General features: G+C 40.6%; 1 non-coding gene across 1 annotated transcript; it reads right to left on the bottom strand.

Annotated features, from left to right (window-relative positions):
* Nucleotides 1–7,457: 7,457 nt before the first annotated feature.
* Nucleotides 7,458–7,563, bottom strand: LOC121978901. The gene has a single exon (XR_006111229.1). It is a non-coding gene; the product is annotated as a small nucleolar RNA R71 (small nucleolar RNA).
* Nucleotides 7,564–9,523: the final 1,960 nt, after the last annotated feature.

Consider the following 9,523-nt stretch of genomic DNA (forward strand, 5'->3'; position numbering starts at 1 on the left):
CAGGATTATGATACTGATCAGGCTAGGATGAGAGATTTTATGCAGAGCATGATGCTTACTAGCCAACAAGTAGATTCTTTATATGAGTATCATAGATCCTTGGGTGAGATTCCAGGTTTTCCTAGTTTTCCTATTGGCCAACCACGTCGTAGACCTCCTTTCCCTCGTCCACCTCCACCTCCTCCACCATATTGATTTCATCGGGACGATGAAAAGTTTAAGTCTGGGGGGGTGTCATGTGCTGTTTAGTTTGGTTTTCAGTTTTTAGTTTTTTGTTAGTTTTTCATGTTGGTTCTTATTTTCATTGCTTGTTGCTTTATTTTGCTTGTTTTTGAAATAATCATGGCAAAAAAAAATTTTGAGAACATCAAATCTTTGCTTATATGCTTTCTTGGATTCAAGTGAAATGTTAGCACGATTATTGTCTTGATTCATGATGTTCGAATGATGCTAGTAGTAAACTTTGTGTAGTTCTTTTTTCTATCTTGGGAAGCATTAATAAGCTGAGAATCTTATGGTGATGAGTTTTAGTTTTGGTTCAACCTTAAGGATTTTATCTTCACTACACTTGTGCTTGATGCTTGAATAGTTGATGCCATTGAAATAGTCATGATTCATCTTGTTTGCTTAGTACTTGGTTTCCATGGTGATTTCTCAACTTTCATTTTGGTTACTAGATGAGGCTCAAATCATTAAAGCTCATTTGGAAAAATCAAAATATCCCAACATGTGTGCTAAAAGTACATTTGTGAATAAGTTTTGCACAATGCAAACACTTATAAAAAAAATAAAATAAAATAAGGGATATAAAAAACAGTTGTCATGAGTGGAATCTAGCAAGTCACCCCTTTGAGACTGAGTTAGGTTACTGGGGAAATGACTGCTTAGCTTCCCTTGAGATTGAGCACACCTTTGAGACCTTGGGTTAGTTGAGAAATATGAACCAAGTGAATGGTGAGTAAGTGCCTATCACTGGTTACTTGTCTTTCACTGGAAACATTAGGAATTCAAATTTGATGACGACTTGACTAGGACATGGATTGAAACTTGAAGGGTGTTGAGTTACTTTTACACTGTGCACAAGATTCTTATGCTTGAACCATACTTTACTTGTTTCCATGATCACGCTTTTTAATGAAACCTTTTGATAGAGTTAGGAAAGTGTACTAGGTTTTATGAATGTGTTGTAGAACATATGAATTTAGACTGCAGCATTTTGCTTGAGGACAAGCAAAGGTTTAAGTCTGAGGGAGTGATGTGCGTAGATTATATACTCTTTTATGCACATTTACATACTTTGAGCATGCTTGATCTATGCATTTTATATCTTTCCTTTTAGCATATTTACTCTTTTGGTTCGGAGATCTACTTTTTGTGCATTTACGTACACGAGTCGAATTAGTGAAGATTATGCGTCCTCGGGCAAGCTTGGAAGGAAAGAGCATGACCGTGTAGTTTTAACAGGAAGGGAAGAGGACATGGCCGTGAATCTCACAGCCGTGTCTTGATTTGAAGAAATTAGGCGGATGCCTTACATGGCGGTGTGAATCAGAGGCCCAGCAGGTGGTGGCCGTGTGCACCACGGCCGTGTCAAGGGCGTGTGGCGCCCCATTTCCTGCTCTATTTAAACCTTCCTTCATGAATTGAAAGGGATCTCTCCTCTGGGAGTGAGGATTGGATCCGATAGATAAGTTTTCTCTTTTCCCTTTTTGGGTTTAGAAATGCTTGTAATCTTTATTTCTTTGGGTATTCTTCCTCGATTCATGGAGTAGATCTTGTATTCTAGGATTAAGGGAGTATTTGTATGATGGATTGATGTAATCTCTTATGGATTTGCCATTTTCTTGTTTCAATGACATTGTCTTGCTTGTATCAATTAGATCTTGAATGATTAATGGTGATTTGTGCTTAATTCTCATTCTTGATTGATTGTTTTGATTTGTTGTGGACTTGGTAAAGATAAACTCTCAGGTGCAAGCCCGTGTAAGGACGTTTGAGAGATAATCTTGAAGGAAATAGGAACATTTAAGAGAGTAGGATGGATCTTGTGCTTAGTTTCTTGTATCACGATAGATTAATAAGTTGTGGGCTTCCATGTTGGACAACGTAGGTTCACGTCTAATTGATCATATTTAGATACATTTCTAGTCCTTAGCCGGTTATCTATTGCAAGAGAGAACCGGCAACTCTAAGTGTTTGGCAAAAAATCTCCCTTTATCATAACCCAAAACACTAAACTCTTGTTTGTTGATCTTTAATATTAGATTTGTTTTCCTTCACTTTGCATTTGAAACAATTGGATAGTTGTTTAGCTAATTCACATTGAGACATTTCTAGTGCTTATTCCAGTCCCTGTGGATACGATAATCTTTTATATTACTTGCGACATTTCCGTACACTTGCGGATTGCAACAAGTTTTTGTGGCGCCGTTGCCGGGGAATGTTAACCGCAAGTGTACGGAAATGTCGCAAGTAATATAAAAGATTATCGTATCCACAGGGACTGGAATAAGCACTAGAAATGTCTCAATGCGAATTAGCTAAACAACTATCCAATTGTTTCAAATGCAAAGTGAAGGTAAACAAATCTAATATTAAAGATCAACAAACAAGAGTTTAGTGTTTTGGGTTATGATAAAGGGAGATTCTAGGAGTTTCGATTTCTTTGTAAGATTTCTCGAATGTAAATGGTTCACCAATTCTTATCCCTCAATTGCTAAACACTTGTAGAAAGTTGCCGATTTTCTCTTGCAATAGATAACCGGCTAAGGACTGAGAAATGTATCTAAATATGATCAATTAGACGTGAACCTACGTTGTCCTTACACAGAAGCGCACCTATTACTATGCATTCCTCGGATATCAACATGGAAGCCCACAACTTATTAATCTATCAGGATACAAGAAACTAAGCACAAGATCCATCCTACTCTCTTAAATGTTCCTATTTCCTCTTCAAGATTATCTCTCAAACGTCCTTACACGGGCTTGCACCTGTCACGTGGATCCCTCGGATGATCGAGTGAGAGTTTATCTTTACAAAGTCCACAAGAAATCCAAATAATCAATCAAGAATGAGAATTAAGCACAAATCACCATTAATCATTCAAGATCTAATTGATACAAGCAAGACAATGTCATTGAAACAAGAAAATGGCAAATCCATAAGAGATTACATCAATCCATCATACAAATACTCCCTTAATCCTAGAATACAAGATCTACTCCATGAATCGAGGAAGAATATCCGAAGAAATAAAGATTACAAGCATTTCTTAAATCCCCAATCCAAGAAACCAAGAAAAGGGGAAAAGAGAAAACTTATCTACGAAGAAGCCTCGTCTTCGGATCCAATCCTCGCTCCGGAGTCGAAATCGTCAAGAACTCCCCTCGAATCGCCCAGAAATCCTCCCAAGAATGGGAGGATACCACCAAATCTTGCCTTCTCCCAAAGGGAGAGAGACTTTCAATTCATGAAGGAAGGTTTAAATAGGCAGAAATCAGCGCCCCATGACACGATGGTGTGAGATTCACACCATGTCCGTTCCTTCTCTGCAGTGACTCACACGGACCCTCGCTCTGAAATGCTACGCAGGATGCACACGGCCAGACCCTTCGCTCTGGAAATGCTACACGGTGGTGTGGTGCACACGGCCACCACCGGCTTGGCCCTAGATTTACACGACCATGTAAGGCATCTGCACTAATTTCTTCAAATCAAGACACGGTGTGAGATTCACACGGCCATGTCTCTTCCCTCTGTTAAAACACTGCCGTGTGTGGTACACGGCCTGATGCTCTCTCCCTTCAATTCCTTCCAAGCTTGCCCGAGGACGCATAATCTTCACCAATTTTGACTCCTGTGTACAGAAAATGCACAAAAAGCATATCTCCGAACCAAAAGAGTAAATATGCTAAAAGGAAAGCTGGAAGTATAAAAATGCATAGATCAAGCATGCTCAAAGTATGTAAATGTGCGTAAAAACATGCATAAAAGAGTATATAATCTATGCACATCAGACTATATTCCATAATTCATTCTGCTTTACAATTAGTGGTTGTAAGAAAACATCTTTCTTTTCTTTTGGATTCATTAGACCTAGAATAAATATAGTAAGGAACATAAATTTATCTTTCATACGCATCCATGGAGGTAAGTTATACAATGTTAATATAATTGTCCTAGATGAATATTGTTGCTCTGACTGACCAATGGCTAAAATTCATCTATAGAAAGTCTTAGTCTTACATTTTGTGGTTCCATTCCAAAGGAAGCAAATGTTGTATCAAGATGTTTCTGTTGGTCCTGATAGGCCAGTAAGAGGGTAGTGAATTGCCTGAAACCAAAGTTAAAAGAAATAATCTCTTACTTTTTCTTAGCAAGGATGCATAATTAAATTAAGCAACTAAAGATAATTAACATTAAAGAAATAACAACTTAACAGAAAAGAGGCGCAATAGTTACTTGGTTACAACCTAAGTGGTTGTTAATCCAAGGTGATTGAAAGCTCAATGAAAATCTTCATCGTTAAAGGCGGAGAAGCCTCTTACACTCTTTAAAAGCTCAGAAATAAACTAGAAATTAATTACAGAAGTTGTTGTTAAATTCCTAGGTCCAGGAGCCTTGTTATAGCTCCTAGAAAATATTATCCATTGCTTGAAGGCATCTTCAAGGTGGTCCAAGGCGCCTTCAATAGGATAGATTTTATCTACAAAAAATAAAATTTTATCTTTGGCTAATGGCTATTGAAAGCACCTTCCATAGGTTTAAAGGCGCCTTTCATAGGTTTGAAGGTGTCTTCCATGAGGCATTGAAGGCGCTTTCCATAGGCTATGAAAGACACCTTCCACAAGATAGATCAGCCTCCAGTTGGTCTTCTTCTCGTGGGTGTTGCTCCCATTATCCAGAGTTGAGTTCACTCGAACCCAACTCCTACCTTCTCCTCGAGCGGGTTTCCTCCTCAGCTTCTCGTCCCTTAAACATCGTGCACATCCTTCTCGTCCACCGGTGTACTCTTTCGTAGCTTTTCATCCCTCGAATGCACTAAGCACGTTGCCTCCCTTACTATGTCATCCTTCGCACTAGTTGTATCTTCCTCTCGACTTCTTATATTCCTAAGCTCTTTCACACTTAGACAAAATGATCAAATACACTTAACTTGGTTGACCACATCAAACTAACCCGGGGTACTTACAATCTCTCCCTTTTTTATGTGCGTCAACCCAAGTGATGTGCGTAAATATTATGATCATTTATGCATGTTTTAACGCACATTCACTTGCTTTTTACGTATACATTCCTTGCATGACCACCTCTTTTATCGTGTATTCATCATATATACTCTTTTGCTCAGATATCTGCTCTTTGTTTGATTTTGTGTTGACAGGGATAACTTTTGGAGCGAAAACGATGATTATCGACGCATCGGAACAAAGGAGAGAGTACGGTCGTGCAACCTTGCACGACCGTGTGGCCAATCCAGAGAGGGATCTGAGCACGGCCGTGCAACCCCGCACGGTCGTGCCTCACAGCAAGTAGCCAAGCAAGGAACGACCGTGCAACCCTCCACGGTCGTGCCTCCATGACCGAGACCAGGCAGTACACAAACGTGCAACCCTGTACGGTCGTGTCCACAGAGCCGAGCCCCAGCATCACAAGGTCGTGCCAATTGGCACAGTCGTGCAGCACACCCAGAGCCAAGAAAGAGCATGGTCGTGCCATCCTTGCACGGCCATGCCGTCACACCGCGCCCTAGCCTATAAAAGGGGTTTTAACCCTTTTTCGGGAGAGGGGAGAGCCGGGGAGAGAGCCGGGAGGCGAGCCGTCAACAAGAGAATCACTCTGGTGCCGTTCCATGCCGTCCAGGACATCGGTCCAGCGATCTTTCATCATGACATCAACTCCAAAAGCAAAGGATTGGATCCGAAGATCACTCGTCGTCGTTGGATAAGCATACTTCTTCTTTCTCTCTTCGTGTTTGAGAATTTGTATATTTAAATACATCATGTCTTCGGGTTTTTCTCCGACGTCTATGGAGTAAAGTCGTTGTTCTAGGATGAGGGAGTAATTGTGGATTGGTTTTGATGTAAGACTCATATTATGTTTATATCCATTGAATGATTTCGCTTGCTTTGTTTCGACTACTCGATCTCTTTGTCGTGTTGATTGATTGTGTAGGAATTGCCAACCTCGTAGAGGGAATACCCTAGATCGTACACCCTAGGGGCCCTAGTGACAGGGGTAATCCGTTCACGGACATCTAGGGTACTTCCTTGAAAGGAGAGGTGACTCCTTCACAAGGAAGTAAGAGACCAAACTAAGCTCCTTAATTCTATCTTTGATAACATCAATTAGAGTTGTGTCCTTGTGATCTACCGAGATGCCCTAGTGATAGGGGTTAACCGTAATAGGATTTCATAGGGATCATCTTTGTTTGGTGCTTAAGGATAGTTGCTTTAGTTTCTGGCGAATGCATGCTGATGGACAATGAGTATAGGATAGTATGTGATACATCAATACCACCACAATGAAATCAAACTCCTAGAACTCTTCATTACCCAGGTTGATTTCTTCTCGTTGCTAGTTCTCGTTTCCACTTTTAATCTCTTTCCTTAGATTACTCTCAACCATCGATAGTGTAGCTAATCCTAAGTGTGTCATCACTAGTGCTTATAACCAGTCCTCGTGGGATCGATAATCTTTATTACTGACAACGAATCTGTGCACTTGCAAAAGCGTAACAAGTTTTTGACGCCATTGCCGGGGACTGCGTCTATAACATTGGTGATAGTCATACTAGATTAGACTAAACTTTGTTTTCTTTTCCTTTATCTTTCCTTTAGTTTGCATTTAGAGATAAATAATTTTATTCTTGTTTTTCTTTACTTTATGCATTTTTATTAAAAACACCAAAAATAATATTATTTCATCTTTTCCTCTTTACTATATTTCCTATCTTATTTTTGCATGCGAAGAGCTAATCTTTCAGGACAACTTCTACCGTTTGATGTAGAGATCAATAGGACTTTCCTGAGAATAAGAAACCTACAGAAGACATTTCAAGCAGCACAAGAATCTTCATAGATGGCTGATAAATTGTTGAAGGATTATGCAGCACCTTATGCACGAGGGGTTCGATCTAGCATCACTCGACCGCCAATCGAAGCCAACAATTTTGAAATGAAGCCTGCAGTAATTCACATAGTTCAGCAGAATCAATTTGGAGGAGGACCGCACGATGATCCAAACCACCACTTAGAGCTTTTCTACGAGATCTGCGGCACCATGAAAGTGAATGGAGTCCCTCCAGAATCAGTAAGGTTATTGCTTTTTGAATTCTCCCTGAAAGACAGAGCCAAGCAGTGACTAAATTCCCTTCCAACAAATAGCATTACATCCTGGGAGCAGTGTGAGCAGAAATTCCTGGACAAATTCTATCCACCAAGCAAAATTGCTCATATGAGAAATCTGATTGCAAGCTTCAAACAGATAGACTCAGAATCATTATTTGAAGCCTAGGACAGGTTCAAAAGTATGCTGAGACAGTGCCCCCATCATGGCCTTGAGAAATGGTTGGTTCTATACACCTTCTATAATGGAATCAACTATCACACGAAGGTATCCCTAGATTCTGCAATAGGAGGAGCACTGATGAACAAGAGTCTTGATGAAGCTGAAGAGATCATAGAGAATGTGGCATAGAATCACAATTAGTGGGCATCAGAAAGATCTGGTGGTTCTTTCTCAGGGAATCCAATAAAAGCGTCAAGGAAATTCAATGTAGATGTAGTCACTCTCATGTCTGCAAAGCTAGACGCTCTGACCAAGAAGTTTGATTCCATGGGGAACAACAACACCACGGCCAATGCGATAGTTTATGTTTGCGAGACTTGTGAAAGTACGGATCATGCTCAAGATACTTGCCCCCTAGGGCCAATACAAGCACAGATAAACTAACTTGAGCAGTGTGATGCGATAGTCAGCTACAACCAAAGGCAAAACAATCCATACTCCAACACATACAATCCAGGTTGGAGGAATCACCCAAACTTCTCATACCGGAACAATCAGGACCAAGGGCCAGCAAAACAACAGAGCTATCAACCTGGACAACAGAGCTACTCACTTGGGCAGCAGAGCTACTCATATGGACAACAGACTTTTCAACAGCAACCTTCACAATTGTCCAGGATTGAAAAGATGCTTGAAGAAGCTCTCTCAAAGCAAAAGGAGATAAAGAATGAGATCAAGTTGTTAACTCAAAGAATGGAAAATTTTGAGAAACATCAGAAGATGCAAGATAGCCAGATAACCCAGATACCCCAATCCATCTCAAGAGCATAGGGAGCATTCCCAAGGAAGCCAGATATAAACCCAGTGGAACATTGCAACCGCATCGAGCTGAGGAGTGAACGAACTTTGGGAGACCCCCAAATCATTACTCAGAAGAAACCTGACTCAGAGAAAGAGCCCTCTCCCCTAATGCCCAATCAGAATCAAAACAGGGATGAAGAGGAGGTTACTAAGAAAGTTGAAGGAACTCCTCAAGTTCCCCCACAGAGTCAGACGATTCCTTTCCCTCAGAAACTGATAACCTCCCAGAAGGATGAAGAGTTCAACCAATTCCTGAAGAAGATCAAGAAAATTTGAGTAGAAGTACCACTGATAGATGCACTGCACCAAATGTCGAAGTTCGCAAAGTTCTTGAAGGGTATTTTATCTAACAGGAGGCAGAAGGGTGACTTCGAGACCGTAGCATTAACAAAGAACTACAGCGCTCTACTTATAGCAATTACTCCACCAAAACTTCAAGATCCAGGAAGTTTCTCCATACCATGCAAAATTGGTTCTGAACTCATACCGAGAGCTTTCTGCGACTTGGGGGGCCAGCGTTAGCCTACTTCCATACTCTTTATGTAAGAAGCTGGAACTCCAGAATATTAAACTGACTATTATGGCATTGTAATTAGCCGACCATTCATATAGATACCCAATGGGAATAGTGGAAGACGTGCCAGTAGAAGTGGGTGGATGTATCGTTCCCACAGATTTCATTATCTTGGATATGGAGGAAGATCCCAAGATACTGATCATCCTTGGAAGGTCATTCCTTGCCACAGCTGGAGCCATCATTGATGTGAAAAATCACAGGTTATCTTTTGAGATCGGCAAAGAAAAGATCGAATTTGATTTATCTGATTCCTCCATCTGCAACCCCTCTTCTCAGGGCAATTCTAGCAAGATCAACATACACAAAGTCGAGGAGTATAGTTTCCATGAGAGTTCCCTCCAGCGAGCAATAAGAAATGCATGTGTCCCGCATGAGCGAAACTAAAGGTGCAGACTAGAGCATTAACCCTAGGAGGAGAGTCGTGCTTCCACGGGGTTAGTCCACATTAACTGAAATGGGGTTGAGCTAAAGACCTAAAACAAGCACTTCTTGGGAGGCAACCCAAGGGTTTTTCATTCTAGTTCTTTGTTCTAGTTTTGGTGAGTTTAGTCGAGTATTTTTATTATTTCTTT

This window comes from Zingiber officinale, chromosome 4B, assembly GCF_018446385.1.
Source record: "Zingiber officinale cultivar Zhangliang chromosome 4B, Zo_v1.1, whole genome shotgun sequence".
NCBI lineage: Eukaryota > Viridiplantae > Streptophyta > Magnoliopsida > Zingiberales > Zingiberaceae > Zingiber > Zingiber officinale.